This window comes from Mandrillus leucophaeus, unplaced genomic scaffold (assembly GCF_000951045.1).
Source record: "Mandrillus leucophaeus isolate KB7577 unplaced genomic scaffold, Mleu.le_1.0 Scaffold1147, whole genome shotgun sequence".
Lineage (NCBI taxonomy): Eukaryota > Metazoa > Chordata > Mammalia > Primates > Cercopithecidae > Mandrillus > Mandrillus leucophaeus.
The window spans coordinates 511,343-531,613 of NW_012099732.1; the positions used below are offsets into that span (position 1 = coordinate 511,343).

Below are 20,271 nucleotides of genomic sequence, written 5' to 3' on the forward strand. Positions count from 1 at the left end.
AAGGAAGAAACCCACAGGGATCACTGGATACACTGCCAGTTAGAGGATCGCAGCAACTAAAAGCTGGAGAAGACAAAAGCTGAAGAAGGTTAAGGAGGGTCAAAAATGGGGTGGGCAGACCCAAGGAAGTTGAAGGCCATCAGATCTCAGTATGTTGACCCATTAGTCAAGAAATTCCTTTTCTATTATGTATCTGAACTGATTCACTATTTAGTGAATACATTAAAAATCCTGTTCTCAGATGTTTTTAGTTTTTATAATGTCATTTCTCAGTTCTTTCTTCAAATGTACACAAATGAGTCTCTAGAAAAATTGCATTGTGTTGGGTCACAGTCCAATCCTATTGGACTTTACTTGAGTTCCTTTGTTTGTGTTCAACGCTCTCATATCCTGCCAAGGAATTCATTTCCTGTGTACATCTCATTTCCCTGTCCGTAGTATCAGTTATGTCTTATGCCTCTCAGTATGACTGTCTTTGCTTTGAACAGTAACCAATAGATATTGATTAATGCATAGACATTTAAAAATCATAAGTACTTTCCCAGTGATACTTCTCTAAATTGCTTAGTTTTCAAAAATATGTAATAGTGTGTCTATATATACACAAATATATGTGTGTGTATGTATGTGTATATACAAATGTACAGCATATACATACATATGCAAATACATAATGACATTTTAGCAACTTGCAATATATTTCATTAGAAAAAACAAAAAGAAATTGTAAACTATCTTACTGAAATAAAGTAGGGTTAACATATAATATGTTCAAGGTTACAATCACTGGGAAATTTACCTTTCTTCTGGGGGCTAATACATAATTTCAATTTTGATATTTTTATTTCCTTTAGGACTTACAAATTATTGGTGATAACCGTCACTAACAGTGATATTGTTACAATTAATTTTCACATGTTACAAATTTTATGTGTACATCTTTAGATATTTATGAATCTTTTTAATGTCTAGTCAATACAAATGTGGAGACTGAGAGATAACTATTGTTGGAGAATTAGTATTAGAATCAATGCTTATTTTCTGAACTTCAATAAACCCAAATACAAATAAATGTCAAGCCAGTTATTTTCTTAACCAATTTTATTCTGACAGAAAGACATGTCATTGAGTAAAGATTTAGAGAAGACAAAAACTTGCCCAGAGGCACAAACTAGTTATTGATATGAGATACTTGATGACAAATGTTTCAGCTCTAGACTTTATACTACATACTTTTCTATTTTAAGTGAGACTTGATCAGATCTCTTTTAGGATTTGGAAGCATGAGTAGGAGCATGAACCTTATTGTGAACTGCATACACTTCTTATGAGAATCTAATGCCTGATGATCTGTCACTGTCTCCCATCATCCCCAGATGAAACTGTCTAGTTGCAGGAAAACAGGCTCAGGGCTCCCACTGATTCTACATTATGGTGAGTTGTATAATTACTTCATTATATATTATAATGTAACTATAATAGGAATAAAGTGCAAAATGAATGTAATGTGTTTGAATCATCTTGAAACTGTTCCCCTCATCCCTGGTCTGTGGAAAAAAAAGTCTTCCATGAAACCAGTATCTGTGCCAAAAAGGTTGGGGATGGCTGTGCTGAAAGATTAGAGACTGAACAGATTAAGAATTTGGAAAGTGGCCGGGCGCGGTGGCTCAAGCCTGTAATCCCAGCACTTTGGGAGGCCGAGACGGGCGGATCACGAGGTCAGGAGATCGAGACCATCCTGGCTAACACGGTGAAACCCCGTCTCTACTAAAAATACAAAAAACTAGCCGGGCGAGGTGGCGGGCGCCTGTAGTCCCAGCTACTCGGGAGGCTGAGGCAGGAGAATGGCGTAAACCCAGGAGGCGGAGCTTGCAGTGAGCTGAGATCCGGCCACTGCACTCCAGCCTGGGCGACAGAGCGAGACTCCGTCTCAAAAAAAAAAAAAAAAAAAAAAAAAAAAATTTGGAAAGTGGGTGTCTATTAAATGAGGCAAGAATAATTGATATTATTAACTAATAATCTCAAAAAGAAAAACATATACTTAAAATCAAAGTATTCTTCTTGGAGTTAATCTAATATACTGAGTAAAGTAATTAGAGTAAGTAAGGTTCTGGAGTTACACTGCTTGGCCTCAAGTCCTGGAACCACAATATAGTAGCTGTGTGATTTGGGAAATGTCATCAATTTTATCTAGGCCTCAGTTTTCTCAAATGTAAAGTGGGAATGAAAATCTTGTACTACCTCTGATCTGAGGATTGCTGTGGGGATTAAATGAACTGAGCCTCTAAGCATTTAGCACAATGCCTGGATTAAAGTAAGTGCTCAGTTAGTATGAATCATTCTTCTCCGTAAATAGAAGAATTGGTATTAGACAGACCATGGAAACGGCAGGCTCTGTGTGTGGTAGACCCTGTAGGAAGTGGTGAAATTTGACGGCCATCACAAGAGGACACTTTAATGTCTGTCTAAAAATATCTCCATCAATACCTATTATTGTTTCTGGAATCCTCACTTTAAAAATATTTACCTTGGATTAGGGAATTATCTTGAAGATATTTCTATAAAATGGGCATGCATGAAGACATCAGAACCCATTGTAACATTCACATGAATTTGCTTTTCAAATTGGCTGGCCATCAGAGGTTTTTTTTTTTTTTTTTTTTTTAACAAGAGAAGAACATTCCCCTAAGGTTGGGAATAGAAGAGGGTCTAGAACTCCGTGTCTAATGTATGCCAGTGTTCTCTAGCAGTAAGATTATGGGTTCTCAAAGCCACAGGATGAGTAAGGTACTCCCACCTGGGTAGTGGGAGTGGTGCTGATTTTACTCAAAAGTAAATAATTTAAAAATTGTTTGCTAAAATAACAGATTTTTATAAGAAAGATTTTTAAATCATGTTTTCTTTTTAAAAGTCAAATATGACATTTTAAATGCATTTTAAGGTAGCATCAAAGTGTGGTTTTACTCCAACCCCATCCCCTCCGCTCTCAGGTGTTAGGGGTAGGTGGAAGTATATAGAACTGTTTCCGTTTTTACAAAGATTTTATGAAGATTTGAATTTTTAAGTTTTACTGTGTAAGCACTTAGGGGAATATACAGTGGGGCTAACTCACAAAGCTAACTCATATGGACAACTTAGTCTAGTTAAATAATTTTTAATTTTCTGGCATATATTGGGCTCCAGGGCTGTGTTCTGCAGAGGCAAAAATGGATAGAACAGTCGTTATTCCACTGCAAACCTGCTATTCATTAATTTCTTTCACTTGTAACTAGAAGCAGAAAATAAGTAGTTTTGTCCTCAATTCTAACATTGGCATATTTCATTTTAAGCCTATTAAATTAAGCAGTCTAGTGAAATTATCCTAATAGTTGTTGTTGATATACCTTGAGAACTTATAACTGCTTCCTCTCTGACCAAAATAAAGTCACAGTGTTATGGAACTTAAACTTCACCATGAGCCAACCATTTGTTTTTTGTTATTACGTAATATTCCTGTGTGTTTTTTCACTTAAAATATAAAATAGGTGTTTCTCCCTCCCTACTTCCTGAACAAGCCTGTGCCAGAAACCTTGTCCAAAGACATTTGGGCAACTGGTATTTAAGAAAAAAAACAAAAACTTGACTTCAGAATCCTGGTGAGGAACAGTTCTCAGCACTATAGGAAACTTCTTTGGACTTACTGGCAGACTTCAACATGAGTGACACACCAAGGCTGCAGCAGGGAAGGGTGGACCAGGGTGGTGCCCTGGCAGGAATGTTCAATTCGTGGCATTCTATGACTCAGAATAACAACCACTGATGAGCAGTAACATTTTAGCTGCGTTGCTGGGCCCCTTAATTTGAAATACGACTTAATTATATTTTAAGCTGTTATGCAATTCTAGGATCGTTTGGACAAGTTGATTTAATTATTTTCTTTTAACTAATTTGTAAAAAGTTAAATAAAGTAAGTGGGCTCTAAAATCCCAGAATTACAACAAAAAATGATTAATTCGTATTTCAAAGCAAGAAGACTGGCGTTTCTTGTGGTAGGACTGGGTCAGTAAACACGTGTGGGGAAATACCCTTTGTCTTTAATACAAAATAAGTGCATCAAGGGAAGGAAGTCTGTTATTTGGCTCTGAAATAATACTTACATAGCTTATTTTACAACAATGTGCCCATTTTTTATCTTCTCTCCTAGATCATGATCTATACAATGATAGTCAATTGCTAATGTTTGTTCTCTGCAGCATCTGTGCTCATGTAATGCACTGAAACACTTACGAAGTTACTTCTATTCAGGAGGAAGTCTCTTAGATACTAGGGAATCAGAGATGTTGTAGTACTAGGCCCTAACCTCAAGAATATTCACAGGCTACATAGAGGCAACATACATAGAATGATCTAATTGCATCTGATCCCTGTAATAGAGAATAAATAAAGTCAAGGCTTTCAAATAGATGATAGCACTGAAATTTAACCTTGCAGGGAGTGGGTAGGGGATTTTATAGGTGGAGAAAAAGGTAATGGATATTCTATGCAGAGGTAACATGAAAATAGATGAAGAGACTGGAATAGAAGTTAAGAAAAGTGAGTGAAACTGAGACCAGATTGGAAAGGATCTTAGAAAGATACCAGGGAATTTGGGCTTCTTATAAGCATAGAATATTTTCACAGTTCTTATTGACATATACAAACATGTTTGTTTGTTTTTTTTCTCTTATTTGGTTTCTGAAGTGGCTTGATTTTTATCTTATTTTTGTAGTAGAGGGGATGAAATATATCATATGCAAGAAGTATACTGTGAAACTTTTATACAATGAAATTTAATGTAATGCCTTCTGTAAAGAAATTTATTATTATTTATTATAAATAAATAAAATTGTATGCATTACCAGAATAAAGCTGTAAAAGTGGACATTTGTCTCTGATGAGAGAGCATAAGCTAGAAGAATAATCCTTGGTGATTCTTTTAAAATTGGAAGAAGATAAAAATGAAGCAACTTGTAATGGTACCCAAAAAAGCTTTAAACACTTTTGTTGAACAACATATAATAGGTATTTAAACATTAGTAAATGGATGCTACCAATATTGGCCATTTTAAGTTTTTTAGGGGAAGGCAAAGTAAATTACTGGGATGGAGGGACTGTTAAATCATTATCATCCGAGTCTTTGTTTTGTGGGGTGGGGACTGCTTTTAAAGCCCTGCATGGTTAGAGGAGACCTTGGGGCTCTTCAGAAAAATAGCCATGACTAGTTGATTGCTCGCCAGAAAAGAAAAGTGCAGGCAGCCAAGGGGACAGGGGCAGATTGTGGGTTAAAAACCACTGAAGACACCAGGGTAAAGCAAGAATGAAGAGTCAAGTGTGAGTTGAAGATGAAGCACTCTAGAGCAATGTTTGGACCAGAAGGTTTGAAAAGTTCAAAATTAAGGCTGTAAATATTAGGGTCTGCTCAGGTTTTTGTTTTGGTTTTGTTTTTTTCCTCCAATGTGGGTCCAGATATGCCACAGAGCAAAAAGGGCAAGAGTTTTAAGAATCTACTGTGAAATTAAGGCTAAATATATCTGAACTATAAAAAGTAATAGGATAGGTAATTGTAATATTAGCAAGGCTAATAGTAAAATGAGAATAATATTAATTAAACAATTACATGATTATACAGAAGGGAAATATCTCAAGGTCATAAAAAGAAGAGGTATAACAAAGGAAACTTTTTAAGACTACATTTTTCTCTCAAGCTCCTAATATAAGAGATAATTTAGTGGTCCCCCTCCTCTTTTTTTTTTTTTTTTTTCCCCCTGGAATTGATTAAAAACAAAATTAACTCCTGCTAGAAGAAAAGAAAAATGGAGGATTACATGGCCAAAGAGTTAGTTTTCTTTTCTCCAGGAACTACAGAATGTTACAGAACACTTTAGGATGAAAAAGAGTCTCATAAAGGATATGAGAATGAAGAGAAATTGGTGGATCCTGTAATGGGGGATCTGGACCTAGAGTGACTGCACAGAAGGGTGGAAAGAGCATCCAAACATGGGCCCAATCCATACTTAAAGCAGCAGCATTATTTGGTAGCACCTGGTAGCTGTTCAGGTGCCCATTCAGTGCCTTCTTGCTACTCATGGGCCTATCAGTTGCTATTTGAAAAAGCAAAGTATATCATTTATTTGAAGACCCAGTAACCACCATCAGCCATGGCCAGCTGTTGTGTTGACTTGGCTGTTGCCTGAGTCAATCCACATCTGACCATCCCTGAAGATAACATAACTCTCAACAGTGTACAGCACTTAAAACACCTTAAGAGTGGGCACTATACACCTGGAAAAGTGGTGGTGATGAAGAGAGGAAAGTAACTACTCCCTCTCAACCTACTTATGTTTGAAGGAAACTGACTGAACCAGACTCAGTCTTCATTTGCCTTGGGACGGAATGAAAGCATCTGTTATACATTTATAAAAAATACATTGTATTTAATTAGTCTCGGAATGATTATTAGTGCTTAGCAAAATTGGGCATTAAAGGACTTAGAAAAAAGTCCTGAAAAGTTACAAACAATGTGTATCTGGCATTTGACTACATCATAACTGGATATTTATATTAATGTTTTACAAGATCATATAATTTATTTTTACTATGACCCATACTTCTCATAGAAAAATAAACCCAGGTCCAGGTGTGGTGTCTCACCCTGTAATCTAAGTACTTTGGGAGGTTGAGACTGGAGGATTGCTTGAACCAGGAATTTGATACCAGCCTAGGCGACATAGAGAGATCTCTACAAAAATTTTTTTTAAAAAGCTAGCCAGATGTGGTGGCATACACCTGTAGTCTTAGCTACTCAGGAGGCTGAGACCAGAGGATTGCTTGAACCCGGGGGTTGGAAGTTACAGTAAGCTATGATTGCACCAATGCCCTCTAGCCTGGGTGAGAGGGCGAGTCCCCATTGCTAAAAAACAAAAAAGAAAAAGCAAAACAAAAAAATAGTGTAAAATGTTTAAATATAAATTCAGTCTAGCTAGAGTAGCAATATTTAGATTTTCCTTATTATAGCCACAATACTTAGTTTTGACATTGTTTTGTTGTTTATATCACCAGGAGGTAGGGGAAATGAATTAGAATTTTCTACTTTGTGTTAATCAAAGTCAAGTCTTAGGAATGAAAATGATACTTTAATTTCATTAAAATATTTTAATGAAAAACTTATCTTGTATGGACTATATTAATAGGCATATTCATGCAATAGTAAAACAAACAAGAGGCTAGAAATATTTCTGGAATTGTGGAGGAAGAACCTCCAAACATTTTTTCCTCGATAAAAGCAATGAGAATATTGGCAAAAATGGTCAAAATCAACTTTTTCAGAACTCTGTAATTAACCAAAGACTTGCAGAAATTAACAAAGAAATCCAGAAAACCAGCAGAATCTTGAAAAACAGAAAAAAACTCTGTGACATTTTGATTTGTTGTATTTCCATTTTCCCTCACTTCCTAGCTCTGTGGTAGCTCTGAAGGGGAATGGCCTTGGAACCATGAAAATCAGCAGTCTAGTAGTCACTGGAGGTGATAGAGAACAGTAGTCTATCTAGCAGCCATTGGAGTTGACAAAGCAGCCACTTTTGGAGCTCCTGTAAAACCCCATCCTGAGAAAATTATTGCTATTTGACCTATATGGCAGGCAATTTCTTGAAAAACTCCATTCTCAAGATTTGTCTTTATTTGGACTGTCTTAGAGCTATCTCTATAAAAGCAGCTATATTTCAAGTAAAAAAAAAAAAAAAAAAAAAAAAAAAAAATCTGTGGCAATTGTTTAATCCCACAGCAATCTGAGGCAGCAATACCAGTCAAGGTATTGGTGATCAAGTAATCTGAAAGATGTCCATAGGGAACTTTAGAAAGGTTCTACATGTTCCAGAAATCTCAAAGGACATGTACATGTATGGGTCTGTGCATATGGCCTGGAAAGACCTGAGATCCCAATCTCTCACCTCTGACTGACCTTAAGGCTTTGTGCCATCAGGAAGTGATAGCTAAGGTAGAGTTGTGAATTGCCCACTGGTGCATTGAAGATGTACTTGCAACACAGAGAGAGAGAACCCTTCAGCAAAGGCTAGGAGATTTATTGTTTCTTTAAGATATTAAAGAACATCTCTGTTTAATTATTAATTAACCATTAAGCTAATGAAGGAGAGACTTCAGTAGCTACAGAAAGACTTTATAGAATTAGTCCAAGAAAGTCACTAAATAAACACAAATCATCATTATCATCATCATCAGCAGCAGCAGCAGCAGCAATGACAACAGCAGCAGACAACAATAAAAATAAATCCTAGGGTGGATAATCTGATTTAGAGTTTCCATATGATAATATTTAAAATTTCCAGTTCAACCAAAACAATACTACAAAGAAATAGGAAAGTATAACCTAAACACAGTGGGGGGAAGAAAACAGCAATGGAAACCATTTATTAGGAATCCCAAACGTTGGATTTGTTAGAAAAAACTTTGTCAGCTGTTGCAAACATGTTTAAAAGAAAAAAGTCCAATTAAATGTAGTCTAATTAATTTAAAAAAGTCTAATTAAATGTAGGAGAATCATCTCTCATCAAATATAAAATATCAATAAAGATATAAATGTTGTAAAAACTAGGAATTATGAAGTAGAAAAAGCACAGTAACTGAAATAATAAGTTCACTACATAAGCTCAACAACAGATTTGAACTGGCAGAAGAAAGAATCAATTAACTTCAAGATAGGTCAATTGAGATTATTCAGTCTGAAGAACAGAACACTAAAAAAATAAAAAAGAAAGAAAGAAAAGAAAAAAGCAGAAAAAATAAACAGAGCCTCAGAGATGTGTGGAATACCATCAAGTATACCAACATATGCATGATGAGAGTTCCAGAAAAAGAGATTTTTCAGAAGAAGAGGAGAATAAGAGTGGAAAAAGAGTATCTGAAGAAATAACAGCTGAAAGCTTTCCAAATCTGGTGAAAAATAATAATTACTTTCTGAAAGCTTAATGAGTTCCAATTAGGATAGAGCCAAAGAGATTCACACCTTGATTCAATAGTCAAACTGCCAAAAGCCAAAGAAAAAGGGAAGATTATGAAAGCAACAAAAGTATTCATCCTATGCAAGGAGTTTTCAGCTGACTTCTCCTCAGGTATCATGAAGGTCAGAACGGAGTAGGATGTTATAATCAAATTGCTAAAAGTAAAAAGACAATTAACCATATCTACGAACACTATCTTTCAAAAGAAAAATTGAGACATTCTCTGATACAGAAATACTTAGAGAAATCATTGCTAGCAGAATTGTTCTTCAAGAAATGCTAAAGTCGTCATTCATTTGAAGTGAAAGGACACTAGACAATAATTCAAATTCACATGAAGGAATAAAAAAACTCTAGTAAAGGTAACTACATGTGTTACTGTGAAAGGGAATAAAAATATATTTTTGTTTATAACTTTTCTCATATCACACTTAAAAGATAACTACATAGAGTAATAATCATAAAACTGTATTGATGGGCTTATAATTAATAAGATATAATTTGAATGACAATAGCCTCAGAAAAGAGGGGGAAGGAATGAAGTGTCTTGGAGCAAAGATTTGGATGCTATTAAAATTAATCCCAACTGGACTATTTTAGGTTAATATGTTAACTGTAATCCCCAGGGCAACTAAGAAGAAAATAACTTAAAAACTGTGTAAAAGAAATAAGGGAATTACTATGGTACACTAAGAAATATAAATTTAACAAAATTAAAACAATAATAGAAGAATAGAGGAACTTTCCTTAGACTATACACAAATATTAACTCAAAATGGATCACAAACCTAAATATAAGAGCTAAACCTATAAAACCGCTTAATAGAAGCATAGTATTAAATCTTAATGACCTTGGGTTAAGCAGTGGTTTCTTAGATATAACACCAACAACACAACCCACATGATTGCAGAAAATATTTTCTAATCATAAATCTGAGAAGCATCTAGTACCTAGAATATATAAAGAACTTTTATACCTCAATGATTAAAAAAACTCCAACAGATAACCCAATTTAAAAATAAATAAATGCTATATGTACACCTTTCTACAAAGAAGGGAGGAAACTGACCAACAAGCACACGAAAAGATACTCAACATCATTAATTACTGGGAAATTCAAATCAAAATCACAATGAGATACCACTTCACATCTACTATGGTGGCTATGAGACAGTAACAAGTGTTGATAAGGATGTTAAGAAATTAATACTCTCCTAGATTGCTGGTGAAATTGTAAACAGTGCAACTAGTTTAGAAAACAGTCAGTTCCTCAAAGGATTAAACATCAAGTTATTTTATGACCCAGAAATTTCACTTTTAGGTTTATACCTAAGAGAATTGAAAACCTATATCCACACAAAAACTTCTACACCAATGTCAAAGTAGCATTATTTATAGTATTGAAGCTAAAGGTTTATCTAAAGGTTTATCAGCTAATGAATGGACAAGTAAAATGTGGCATACCCACACAACAGAATACTGTTCAGCTATAAAACTGAGTAAGTACTAATATATGGGTGAACCTTGACAACATTAAGCTAAGTGAAAAAAGCCAGACACAAGAGGCTACATACTGTGTGATTCCATTTATGAAATGCCCAGAATAGGCTAATCTGTAAAGAAAAAAAGTAGATTTGTGGTTTTCAGGAGCTAGAGGGAAGGGGAAATTAGTAATGACTGTTAATATGTAAGTGGTTTCTTTTTTTAGGGTGAGGAAAATGTTCTAAAATTAAATAGTTGTGATGGGGCACAACTCTGAATATACTAAAAAACACTGAATTATATAATTTAAAAGGGTTAATTTTATATTATATAATAAATATTTTATTAAAAATATACCCTGCAAATAAACTGTAGGTGACTGTAGGTGGTGGGTGAGGATCAAAAGGCCTAGTCTACATCAGTAGTAGTAAAATTAATGAAGTAGTAAAATTATTCCTTTTTAAACTTTTGGTAAAACTGATTAGCTTATGTGTCTACATTGGCATATCAGAAATAATCAGTGATTCACAATCACTGCCTATCATGCTTTTCAGTAATGTGTAGAAATTTTACAGTAGAAGAGCGTGATTGTAAATTTTAGTCTAAAATATTCTATAGTAATTTGGCTGCTATGCATGTAAATGTAGAAAAATTAAAAGATCTTCTTTTTTTATTTTCAACTTGGTACATATAAAAATTCTAGAGAACAACATGAAGTACTATACCAACAATGAATACAAAACAGAAAAAACCACTAGAGTTCTTCAAGATAAATAGTCTTTGGTTATTTAAATGATAATAGTTCATTTACTATTTGGTTGAGGCACTGGTTCAATAATACCTACTAATTAGAAGAAAGTGCTAGAGAATATAAAACTTTTCCAGAATATCTCCATTGATCACAAAAATTTTAAGGCATTTGCCTAAAGTAGACAAGAAACCAGAAAGTATAGAGAGTATTCAGTGGGAATGAGTTCTAGATATGAATGAGAACGTGGCAAAGTGGGCCACATAGAGAAGCACCTTCTCCATTTGCTTTCAGCTCTGTGGTTGAATCAATGATGATAATAAGTATTCTAATGAATTAGGTGCCCCCAAACTGAAAACAGAAATAAATACTGGAAGTAAAATCCCAAGAAGTAGGCAACTCCTAGTGGTCTGTAATTGTATTAGTCCCTTTTTACACTGCTATAAAGATACTACCTGAGACTGGGTAATTTACAAATAAAAGAGGTTTAATTGACCCAAGGTTCTGCATGGCTGGAAGGGTCTCAGGAAACTTGCAGTCATGGGAGAAGGTGAAGGACAAGCAAGCACCTTTTTCACAACATGGCAGGAGAGAGAGAGAGTGAAGGGCAAACTGCCACTTTTAAAATCATCAGCTCTCATAAGAACTTCCTCACTATCACAAGAATACCATGGGGGAAACTGCCCCCATCATCCAATCACCTTCCACCAGTTCCTTCCCTCAACATGTGGGGATTACAATTTGAGATGAGATTTGTGTGGGGACACAGAGCCAAACCATATTAATAATTAACTCCAGTTTCTTATATTAAGAATTATTCCACCCTTATTTATTAAGCAATTAAATGGAATTCAGAGTTGACAAAATGAAGTAAAGAGACTTGAAGTGACCTCATATTCCAGGAGAGGTCTGAAGATTTTCTTATAAGTGCAAAAATATACTTGGCTGTTCTTTATTGGATTGTGTCTCCTACTTCATCTTTCCAGACCATCCCAGAAGATCTATAAGATTCCATCTGGGAAATCACCAGGAGATCTTGGAAGGAAAAGAAGGAAGATTGTTGGTTGGAATAAAAACAAGGTTGAATGCATTCCAGAAAGCAGGGTTCTCAAACTTGTGGACAACAATCTGCAGAAGGCAGCTTTAAAAAACCAACTAGAAGCAACATGCAGAGAAGTAAGATATGATGTGAGGGAACTCCTCAAGAAAAAAGACAACTGATACACAGCAGAAAAATCTTGAACTAGCTCTCCCGGTAAGATAGAGGGGTCACTCTGTAGAGAACATTCCTTCAGGATCTGTGAGGAAGACCAGAAGGAACAAGCAGAAGACTCCTGGAAACAAAGATGGTGGCAGTACCAGTGAAGCACTTCAGCCCCCTCAGTAGAAAAGAGCCCTGGCAGATCTCACTGTTGAAAGAGAGGAAGTATTTAAAAATAGAATGAAAGTTAAAGTGAAGATTCCTGAAGAATTAAAACCATGGCTTATGGAGGACTAGGACTTTCTTACCAGGCAGAAGCAGCCATTTCAACTTACTGCTAAGAAAAAGGTAGGTACAATTCTGGAAGAGAATGCAAACTGCAAGAAATCTCAGGGAACCATCGATAATAGGGAAAATGTGGTTAATAACGTGGCAGGAATTAAACAATATTTCACTGTGATGTTGGGCACTCAGCTGCTCTACAAATTTAAAAGGTCTAAGTATGCTGAAATACTCTTGGCTCACCCTGATGCACCCATGTCCCAGGTTTACGGACTACCACACCTACTGAGATTATTGTAAGAATTAGAGAAATGTTGGCCTATACAACCCCTGAAGAGAAGAGCCTTGCATCTGGTAAATAATTCTGTGTCTCTGTTTACTGCCATTAATTACAAAGTGGCTTTTGCTTAATACCACTGCAAAGCCCTGTGCAGGTCTACAGACCACTCATTCTTATCTGTCTGGTATCTGGAAACATTTTTTGTTCTTAGCCTTTTTCTTGTAAGATTGATGTTCTTTAAAATTATTAATGTATAACGGCTAATTGTTAATGTATAACAGGGCACAGTTTGTTTTCTGTGCTGTTTTAAACAGAAAATAAAAGAAGTGTAAGCTCCTTTTCTCATTTGAAAGTTGCTACACAGTGTATACAGTAATTAGAACAAAGAAGAAACATTCAGTAGAACATTTTATTGCTTAGTCGACAACAGTGCTTGAATGCTGGTCGTTCTATTTCTTTGATACTACACAATTTTCTAATATGTGTTAATGCTATGTGACAAAATGCCCTGATTCCAAGTGTCAAAGGTTCAACTTAATGTATATACCCCAAAATCCATGCATTTTTTTTTTAATGGTTGTTGAAGTAAAACAGCCCATCCTCTGCAAGTCCACCTATGTTGTTCCTTAGGCATTCTATCTTTGCTCAAATTATTGAAGGATGGTGGCTTATTTCATGGTTTTTGTATTTGAGACTAATGAACATTCTAACATGATAAAGGCAATTATTATTGTGTAGCCATGGTTTTCTGAAAAAAGATATTTTAGAAATTGTATTTCATATCTTAAATAAAATTTGTTTCTACATTTGAAAGTCAAAAAACACCCCAATCAAGTCAGCAAATTAAAAGTCAGTTTGGTTGTGTCCTAACATTTAAAATACACACATTACTGTTAGTGTATACACACATACACACACATACCCCTCAGTACATAATCCCCACAATATGGCAATGGTCTATGCAGAAACACAAGATGAGGTTATTTAAAAATGCTCACCTATTTAGTAAGAATCTTTGCAATATTTCACTCTTTTTCTTCCTTTAGTGACTTTATATTACAGGTTCGTAGGCTTCTAAGTAATATTATCTTTCACCATTGTTTGAAAAGATTTAGTCTCTTTCCAAATTTAAGAAGTTACTAAGTTCATAAGACGTTATGAAGTTCATAAAGTCTCACAGAAAAAAATAATTATTATATGCATGGCATTTCATAATTAATTTAGAATTTGTTCCATTTATAGTTATATTTGAATTCAGCATTCCCATTAGGAAGGCTAGGTAGATAGCCTAGTTTTAAGAAATTCAGAGCAACATGATAAATATAATTGCTATGACTGAAACCCAAATCTGGAAAATTTTTGTATATATATATTTTAAATTCTGTGTACCCACAATCTAGGAACATTTTTAAAGATCATTTTTTAGATAATTTACACTACGCTGATATTTTAATTCTTGTCTGTTTGTAGTAAATATACACAAAATATCAAAATAAATCTCTAGGACACATCTGTTTCCTGTTCATTGTGCACATCATGTTATAAGCTTTTGGAATGAAAATTGACATTTGAAAACCTCAAGAAATGACAATAGCAGCAGCGATGATGTTTTTCAGCTCTCACTGCTAATGTGGGAACTGATTATTTATTTCAAAAGCTTTTATAAAATAAAGCAAACCTTGAATATATTCATCTAGGAAATAAATCTTGAAATTATATGGTTACCAGGAACAGTAAATTAGAGTTTCAATAAATAACACAGTGATTTTCTTAAAAATGCTAAACATTTCTTAAATTCTTTCCCAGGTTGTTTTTGTTAATTTTAAGATGATGTCAAAAGTTTATACCCATATGTGTGCAACATATATACATATATTATTCTTTCTTTTAGGTAACGCAGTGGTTAAAGGACCAGAATGCATTCCTAAATAGGTGTACATTTTAAAATAATCTTATATTATGAGCAGGTTGCCAACTTTTGATTTGGAATAAAGTTTGTTGAAGTTTGCCTTTAGATCTTAACTAGCTAAATTAAGATAGCTTAAATTAAGAAATTAGGAAATCTAAATTAATTTAGATTTTGTTAACACTTTAAAAGGTCTAATTTAAGGACTTGAAATTTAGAATTCTTTAGATGAGGAAACATGCGTAACATTACCTTATTTGAAATGGAATCTTTAATATTTAAACACATATCAGACATCAAGGACTAAAAAAAATTATACTAAGGCAAAGAAGAAATTATCTTTATTTCCTTTCCTCTCTCTTCCTTCCCTTTTTCATTTCCTTCAAGGGAAAGTTTCTGCAGCCTTTGACTCTTTTTTTGTAGAAATCAAAGGTCCCTCCCTAGGAATGAGGTCTCTCTGGTCACACAGATAAACATATGCATATATATACACACACACATATATATACACACACACATATATTTATACATATATACATATATATACACACATATATATGCATGCATGCATATATGTATTTACCTCCCACTCTGTCAGCCATGTCCCAGAAGGTATTAAAAGTTACAACAGCAGAAGTTTGGGTAACATGAAATAAAGGAGATGTTTACTGAGGTGTACACAGATCAGAGGAAACCAACAAACCATCTTGAGTCACCAACTCTTTGCACCCCCAGACGTCAAGGTGCAAAGGAAGGAGCTAGCATTACCAGTGAGAACTGAGTCTTGAAAGGGAGTGGATATCCAATAGAAGCTGTCTTTGTGGAAGGGGGCAGTCAGTGGTTTGAGATGGGGGAGGGTAAAGTTGTGTGCAGGGTTAGAGGGAGCTAGGCAGGGCATAAGAAATGTTTGACATCTTTCTTTTTCTGCCCTCCAATATCCTGCCAGTGGCTCCCACTGGCCTAAGCTTCCAGGGGGCAAGGGGATCCCATCCATAGGGATCAGTCCTCCTGCAACACAGAGCTGGGTGGAAAAGGGTCCAGAATGGATCTAGGGGAGCAGTGGCAGCAAATGGAAAATAACCAACCCCCATCCCCAGTGCTTCATTTTCTCAGTTTGACTGCCTACTGACCAGGCAAACTAACCTCTCCCAGCTCTGACTGTGTGCTTACATAAGTGACCATTTCTTTATCTGGGGCTACAACATGAAAGCAGGCAAGGTCACCCTCTGTCCTGGCTTTCAAGTCCTAGACCCTGTATTATGGATTCTGGTGCTTGGGGGTGTTTTCCAATAGGTCTCTCTAAAGTTAGGCTCCCCGTTTCCCAGAGTTAATTGACCAGGATGAGTCAAAGTCAGGACAGTAATCATCTTGAAGGAGAGATCCTGGGGGTTCTTATACAGAACTATGTATTGATCCACTTTCATGGAGACCAGTTATTCTCCCAAAATGACCCTTAACTCAGGTGGGCCACAGTCCTCTCCAGTAACTTCGATTAGATAAGGACTTTGGTTATCATATTGGTTCATACCTCACAGCTAGTAGAAACTCCCCAGAGGTGCTAAGGTACTCTGTGCTCAAAATATCAGTGTATGTATTCCAGTTAGACAAGAATTCACCAGGCTAGGCCGGGCGCAGTGGCTCACGCCTGTAGTCCCAGCACTTTGGGAGGCCGAGGCGGGCGGATCACGAGGTCGGGAGATCGAGACCATCCTGGCTAACATGGTGAAACCCCGTCTCTACTAAAAAATACAAAAACTTAGCCGGGCGAGGTGGCGGCGCCTGTAGTCCCAGCTCCTCGGGAGGCTGAGGCAGGAGAATGGCGGGAACCCGGGAGGCGGAGCTTGCAGTGAGCTGAGATCGCGCCACTGCACTCCAGCCTGGGCGACAGAGCGAGACTCCGTCTCAAAAAAAAAAAAAAAAAAAAAAAAAAAAAAAAAAAATTCACCAGGCTAGAAAGATCCTTGTCCAAAACTCCAAAATATTATGTTTCTATAAAATGAAAAATTTTTTATATCAAACACAATATTCGATTTTGGTTAACACTAGAGGTTCAGAGCATATACACTCTTCAATGTATATATATGAAATAAACTTTTCTGTATTACTTTTGTGTATTGCTCTGTTTCTCATTTTAAGAAAGAAACTGTTTTGCTTCAAGATGCTGGAATAGTCCTTAAAAATGTGATCTGTTTGGTGTCATGTAAACATGGGCTAACATGAAGATAATTTAATATTACTAAACATTGTTAAAGAATGTGATTTTGCCCATGCTTTGAAGGTTATTAGACGCACCTCTCTAAGATATCAGGGAAAAACTGTAGCTAACACATGGAAATTAGCTGCTGCTTTCCACTGAGTGACACCATTGATCCAATGTACTGCTGTTAAGCAGAATTAAATTCTTGCAAAATATGGAGAAAATTTTGACTAGAAAATTTGTGATTGCTATTACTACAGTATGTCCTTCTGTAGTTTTAGTCTTAGTCGAATATATAGTGATTTTTGTTTTTGTTTTTGTTTTAGAGATGGAATCTCGCTCTATACCCCAGGCTGGAGGGCAGTAGCGTGGTCTCAGCTCACTGCAACCTCTGCCTCCTGGGTTCAAGCAATTCTCTTGCCTCAGTCTCCTGAGTAGCTGGGACTACAGTAGCCCACCACCATGTCTGGCTAAGTTTTGTATTTTTAGTAGAGACGGGGTTTCGCCATGTTGGCCAGGCTGGATGATAAAATTAAAGAAGAAAAGAATTCAATAAGAGAATGCTTAAAACATTCAAAACTTACAAAATAGAGGAAATAAGGACATTAGAATGTTTGTTTTAGAATGAGTGAATGAGCAGCCCTTGAGATTTTACTGCTTGATGGCTCAGAGTACTCAAAATTATCTTGTTTGTTAAAATGTGTATAGAGAAAGATCACGAAATATCAGCTAAAATCTTGTCTTTAAATTCAGATTTTAACTAGATTGTTTACCAACCCAGTGATAAACAATGAGATTCTCTTTTAATTGCTGTGGTAGAGATAGGGGTGGGGACATGGAGACGAAGGTGGGAAATGTTAAGGAAGGGCGGGTTGCCTAGCCAGACAAGTCAAAGGAGGTAGCTGGAGATCAGCACAACCTAAAGGCACCACAACCTGCTGTGAGGGCACAAAGGAAGGGACAATAACTATTTTTTTCTGAGTAGCTGAACAAAAGGGTTATGAAATGTTACCATGCAGGAATAGGACTCTGAAACCTGGAATTTTGTTTCAGTTGTGAAAACTCTGGGGTCAAGGGGAACACAAATAAAAAGAATGCATTTGTGTCACTGGAGAGAGGCTGATAAAAAGCTGAACTACTGGGACAGGGACACGGAGCAGGGAAGAGGGGTGGCACAGAGGCAATCTTGTGCAGAGAGAGTCTGAAGTGGAAGAAGTTCGTTTAAGTGCAGTTTGAAATTGTAATTTAAAACTTCTAAACATATATTCATATAATCAATAAACTTTTAAATTTGTTTATCACTAGGATCTACCACTTGTTATTCAGGAACCTGCATGCAGTCTTCAGAACAGTGGAGAGAATCAGGGAAGCATGTGCTTTAATTTTTTAACTAATTCACTAAACTAATAAATACTTACAGAGTACCTACTGTATGCAAAGCATTATAAGACCGCCATAAGAAATCACTTAATATCATTTTTTTCTTTAATTTAGTAAGATTTTTTTCATGCTAGTATGTGTCTGTTTTAGGTATTTTGTTATATATGCAGAAAGGAAACAATTGTCAATGTGTTTTGTGAAGATAACTTTCCTAGAAAAAAAGCCATGACCTGCTGAAAAAGTTTTGGACTGCCACACTATGACATAAAAACTCAGCCTTGTAAACAAGGATTTCTGGAAGTTTGATATACAAAGGCCTCCACCCATTTTCCTGTCACACAGGATATAATGGCTTCTGTTATAATGTAGTGCGACACTAAATAACTGGAGATCACTGAGTGTGTTACTAATTATTTGGATCACTCAAAAGAGCTACATTTACAAGAAATCAAATGACCTTTAGTAGATAGAAAGTACTGATGTCAAATTTTTAAAAACCAAGACTATGTTATGAAACTTTTCAGGCGTAGAGATTAAAGTTTCATATATGCCAAGACAAGTTTTGTTCTGAAAAACCCAAATTTATAGTTTAGGTTCATATCTAATAATTTTCTTTTTTTATATTATACTTTATGTTCTAGGGTACATGTGCACAACGTGCAGGTTCGTTACATATGTATACATGTGCCATGTTGGTGTGCTGTACCCATTAACTTGTCGCTTACATTAGGTATATCTCTAATGCTATCCCTCCCCCATCTGCCGACCCCAAAACAGGCCCCACTGTGTGATGTTCCCCTTCCTGTGTCCAAGTGTTCTCATTGTTCAATTTCCACCTATGACTGAGAACATGCGATGTTTGGTTTTCTGTTCTTGCAATAGTTTGCTGAGAATGATGGTTTCCAACTGCATCCACGTCCCTACAAAGGACATGGACTCATCCTTTTTTATGACTGCATAGTATTCTATGGTGTGTATGTGCCACGTTTTCTTAATCCAGTCTTTCATTGATGGACATTTGGGTTGGTTCCAAGTCTTTGCTATTGTGAATAGTGCTGCAATGAACACACATGTGCATGTGTCTTTATAGCAGCATGATTTATAATCCTTTGGGTATATACTCAGTAATGGGATGGCTGGGTCTAATGGTATTTCTAGTTCTAGATCCTTGAGGAATCGCCACACTGTCTTCCACAACAGTTGAACTAGTTTACAGTCCCACCAACAGTGTAAAAGTGTTCCTATTTCTCCACATCCCCTCCAGCACCTGTTGTTTCCTGACTTTTTAATGATCACCATTCTAACTAGTGTGAGATGGTATCCTATTGTGGTTTTGATTTGCATTTCTCTGATGGGTAGCGATGATGAGCATTTTTTCATATGTCTGTTGGCTGCATAAATGTCTTCTTTTGAGAAGTGTCTGTTCATATCCTTTGCCCACTTTTTGATGGGATTGTGTGTTTTTTTCTTATAAATTTGTTTGAGTTCTTTGTGGGTTCTGGATATTAGCCCTTTGTCAGATGAGTAGATTGCAAATATTTTCTCCCATTCTGTGGTTTACCTGTTCACTCTGATGGTAGTTTCTTTTGCTGTGCAGAAGCTCTTTAGTTTAATTAGATCCCATTTGTCAACTTTGGCTTTTGTTGCCATTGCTTTTGGTGTTTTAAACATGAAGTCCTTGCCCATGCCTATGTCCTGAATGCTATTGCCTAGATTTTCTTCTAAGGTTTTTATGGTTTTAAATCTAACATTTAAGTCT

At 35.9% G+C, this 20,271-nt stretch overlaps 1 pseudogene; it reads left to right on the forward strand.

Moving 5' to 3' along the window:
- Nucleotides 1-12,351: 12,351 nt before the first annotated feature.
- On the forward strand, nt 12,352-13,111 carry LOC105552139 (annotated as a pseudogene).
- The last annotated feature ends 7,160 nt before the right edge of the window (nt 13,112-20,271 follow it).